The 4,851-nt window shown below is 43.6% G+C and overlaps 1 pseudogene; it reads left to right on the top strand.

Moving 5' to 3' along the window:
* The first annotated feature begins 210 nt into the window (after nucleotides 1–210).
* On the top strand, nucleotides 211–1,343 carry LOC147321384 (histone H1 pseudogene; annotated as a pseudogene).
* The last annotated feature ends 3,508 nt before the right edge of the window (nucleotides 1,344–4,851 follow it).

Here is a 4,851-nt window from a genome sequence, read left to right on the forward strand (position 1 = left end):
AGATAAGGAATGCAGCTCCAAAGCAATAACATGATAAAGAGACAGCAGCAAGTCCTGAGCACAAAAAGTCCCAGCAAAGCAGCAGCAATGTGGATAAACAGCAGCAGAAGAAGAAAGCAAACCCATCTTCCTGTCTGATTGGTTGAATTTCACGGAGGGGCGAGCAAGATGGCAGCGGGAAGAGGAGTTTTTGTTTGAGGTCTCAGCACGAGACACTTATTTGACGTCTTTCTGGCCTTCGGGACTTTTTTGGAGATCAGCGCGCTAAACTTGCTGGATCTGAGGCCAGGGTCTGCGGCGGCAGCATGTTGAAATGCTCAAAAAGGACTGAGTGACTCGGGCAAGCCACATGCGGCTAGCGACATGAAAGAAATGGACCCTTCATGATGCGTTCAACGTGCCAGCGCTGTGGTGGGAAAGGCTCCATCATAAACACGCCCTGCGCCCTGCGCCGAGGTTCAGGCCAAGAAGAAGAAGACGATGACTTCCAAGCCCAAGAAGGTCGGCCTCAGCGTGGGCGAGCTGATTGTGAAAGCCGTGGCCGCTTCCAAGGAGCGCAACGGCCTGTCTGTGGCCGCTCTCAAGAAGGCTCTGGCTGCCGGAGGCTACGATGTGGACAAGAACAAGGCCCGTGTCAAGACCGCCATCAAGAGCCTGGTGGCGAAGGGCACTCTGGTGCAGACCAAGGGCACCAGGACCTCCGGATCCTTCAAGATGAACAAGGCTACTGAGAGCAAAGCCAAGAAGCCCGCCGCAGCCAAAGCCAAGAAACCGGCAGCAGCTGCTAAGAAGTCGCCCAAGAAAGCAGCAGCAGCACTTCAGCCACTAGCACGAAGTCAACCGCATCAGAGGACAATAGTGAGAGTGGCTGTGACTTCACTGTGCATGTGAAGAAAACGTTTGAGGAGAACTGAACAGTTGGAGTTTGACATTTGCCACCTGTGGAGTAAAATGGCAAGAAGAGACAGTGGGACACAGGACAAAGCTGAAGGAGAACTGCCGGCTGTTGGACTGTTGAAGTGGGAGAGGACAACAGAGTGAGAAGGCTAGGTGAGAACACATAGGAATTATTTAATGTGGGAAATCAAAATTTGGGTTAGCAAACCTGGGGAAAAGAAAACTGACTGCTTAAGTTGGAAAATTGAGACGGAGTCTGAAACATTGCGAAAATAGAAACATATACAAAATCACACACACACAAGCAGAACATGCATTAACCCTACTAACAATTCCAAACACAAAATGACTCATGAAGACTCATAGCACATTAGTTAAGAAATGATCAAATAGCAGAGAAGTGTGTAGGAAAGGCAGAGAACATGCTCTGCTGGAGATGCAGCTCCACAGACCTGCATTAAACCTGCCTAATAACACAAACGCACATGCAATGAAAATTAGCTTGTTATCTTTCATCAGTGTTAAAATAGTGTCAATTTAGCAGACACTTGTTCTCAAATACTGAATTTATTAAATAAAAAAAAATAAAAATTGACCCTCCAGGTTGCAGGACAACAGTTTAACTTTTGTGGGAAAAAAGATCCTGGTTTGACCAACCAGTGATCAGACAATAAATTTAGTTGTTAAAATGGTAAATTGGGAGAAGCTTCCTGCTTGATTAATGCAGCACAAGTGATTTACTGTATGAGGGAAATTGTCTTTTGTGATAATATTTTGAACATGCTTTTCTGTCGTCCTGTCAACTTAGTGGGTTAATAGCTGATATGCAAATTAGTTGATCGGTTTTAGATTAATGAAAGGTGACTGAATTCTAGTATGAGTGAATGAGATGTGTTGGAGTTGTTGTGTGTTGAGTGGAGACTCTAAAACACTGAGTTTCCTGCTTTGATGTGCGAGTGAATCCTGTATTTAGATACACAACTCTGAATACGTCAGAACAGACTGTTTTGTGAAGTGCATGACAGCATGTCACATGTTTTATGATGAATGGAAAAGGAAAATTGAATAAAATAGATCTGTGGCCTAAATGAGTGAAGAACACAGACCTGGTGATTAAACTCATAAGTTAAAGAAGACATTAGGCTTATGTTGTGAGTGGTGCAGCTGATGGTTGGTTTGGAGTGAATCTAGCTGATGATTCTTCTCCTGTTGTGAAGTTGATGAGGAGTTTTGACTTAGCAAGGCCTTTTTATTTTGATACTTTCACGGTGCACTGAAAGTTTTGTTCGATAATCTCTGTTCTTTAAGCAGATCTGCACGTCGGGAATTAAAAGCGCTACACGTCGTCGAGAAAATTGTGCCAAGTGAGTTCTCCACATTTAAATGGACTCTGGAGAAAGCCACTTATTTGGGACAATTATTAAATGACAGTCCCAGTCCAAAAGGATTCAGCGATGTAATCCAAACTAAAGTTCTTCATTTTCTTTTGAAATGACGTCATTTTGCTGAGAGTGGAAACTAAATGCGACGATAGGTTCCACTATCAGCAAAGAAAGAAAGAATGAATGCATGAATGAGTGAGTGAAAGGAAAACAAACTGACTGACTGGTAAAAGCTGACAAGACTTTACTGATGTAACACGACTGTGTGAAGTTGACCCCCGCCTGGCAGGGGTGCAGATGAGTCTGTGTGTGCTTCCCTTTACAGAAGCAGAAAGATGACAGCAACACTCGAGGTTGCGTGATGATTTAACATTTTAAATGCCATTTTCTGTGTCTGTGAATTTACTATGTGTGTGTCATTCACTAGCTTGAGTTGCTCACAGAGATAACTGTGACAAAGTATGCATACGCCTGCGCAAGCGCTAATATTTGCATTTTCTTTTCTTACAGCATGCCAGTTCTTCATGTGAATTGATGATGCGATTTATACCAGGACAACTGGTTGATGTTTTTTCCTACTACAGGATTTCTGGGTTTATGTGTGAGGAAAACTGTGTTTACGGGTTATGAGTGGTGATGCTGTTGCATTGTGTTGATGGGAAAATGTGAAGGTTACTTTGATAATGTGAATAACCTGTGTGAAATTTCCTGTGTTGAGAACTGGTGTTACTTCTTTCCACAGCTAGGGTTGACTTTATGGTGTTTTTATGGCACCTCTGGAACCTGTTGACCTGTGTCTGACCTCTGTCTGACTACAGTCAATGTGCATTGCTAATGTTAGTTTCTTTGAGAATGCTGTGGAAGATTCAGCTGAAACGGACAAGTGACATGAGTAAAACAAATAAGAGATACAGTGTTTCTGGGATAGTTTGATATGGGCTCATTAGCTGGCCACTTTTGAGCCCATAGTAATATATAAGTGGAGTGACTTTGCTTAAGAGCAGTCACCGATTACATTAATGTTGCCTGAGTACATGGGATGATCCATGTCTGAGGCGACTTATGAAAATAATTGTAGTTTACTGATTTGAGAAAACCTGCACATGACACTTGTCTTGCTGATGTTGAATGCTTCTTGTCCTTATGATACAATTGTTTACAGGTATGGAGTTTGATTTTACTTCCAGATTTTGTTTTCCAGGCCATGATGGTGTGTATGCAGGCTCCTGGGAGAGCCAGGTGTTAAGCAAACTTAATATGCAAAGCACACTAACATTTTCATTGCAGGATTATAGGTCCAGGGTGGTGCTGCTCCAGGGGAGGAGATGCCCTGATGTTGCCTGGGATATGATCTAGCTAATCTTTTTCTTTAAGACTGGAATCCAGGTTTGGTGAGTTGACGCATGGGTGTGTCCATGCGTCAAGAGGAGGGGTCCAAGGATTAACATTAAACAATGTTTTTTATTATTGTTGCAGTGATTTGTGTGATTAGCCATTTTATTTACAAATATTAAACCTATCCAAGTGGTGCACCCATGTTCAGATGAGGCTTTGATGGCCTATAAGTGAAGTTCACTGAACTAAAGAATGTGGTTTGATGATTGTTGACATACTCTCCAAATAGTTTGTCTTCCTAGCAAGGAAATACAGGTGCAGCAGTAATCTCCTGAGAAATCTTCAGAGGCCCAGTGAGAAGCGCATAGCTGACAGGACCAGGCAGTGGTTGAGGTCAAAGATCAAGCTGATTGGGGCCCATCATGAAATCAGACCTTGGAGCCACAGCAAGGACCATGAAACTGCCTGCAAAATAGAGGAGAGGATCGTCCACAAGATGGGAGAGAGGCTTCAGGAGGATCAGAGATCATCTTCAGCACAGCAGACATCACACAGAGAGCTGTGCTACTAAGCTTCCAGGAAATCAAGAGGAGACTTCCCACAGCAAGATTTTAAATACAATGAAAGATTCAATATTGACGCTGAGGAAGACGACTAAGGTGTACGACGTGCTCTGCCTTAAACCTTCAGCAGCGTTGGAACATAAACACTCAGGGGATGAGGAGCGTGCCAAGCTCCATCGACAGCGTAGAAGGAGTTCGAGGATGACATCATGATTCTGTGAAAAGCACAGGAACCAGAAGCTATGGTGGTGATAACAGCAGTTTCCTATGAACATCACCTAACGCTGTGCCACTGTACTGTGCATACGATGACACTCTGAAGGCTGCTGGGATCATAATAGCAGTAAGACAACCCTGCACCCTTTCCACAGAGGTGTTTTCTGCAGAGTATGGACAATGAAGGACAATGAAGGAGTCATAAATATCCCCCTCACAGGACGAAGGCCTGAAGTGAGGTAATGGGAGGCCATAAAACTAGAGTGCTGAGAGGTCTGCAGCTTTGGAAATAGCTGAGAACCATGTTGACAAACAACAAAACCAACTGGTATGTTTGAATGTTTATTCTACATACATTTGGACTCTGGTCCTATGGACAACGATGGAAACAACTGGAAGAGACATTCATGACGCCCTGCAGAACTCAAACCACTCTGCAGAGAGACATGTGATGTGCA

The sequence above is a fragment of the Aulonocara sp. 'chitande type north' Nkhata Bay genome, linkage group LG9 (assembly GCF_057382095.1).
Source record: "Aulonocara sp. 'chitande type north' Nkhata Bay isolate Kocher_YH1m ecotype deep benthic linkage group LG9, A_spYH_male_GT1.1, whole genome shotgun sequence".
In the NCBI taxonomy this organism is placed as follows: domain Eukaryota; kingdom Metazoa; phylum Chordata; class Actinopteri; order Cichliformes; family Cichlidae; genus Aulonocara; species Aulonocara sp. 'chitande type north' Nkhata Bay.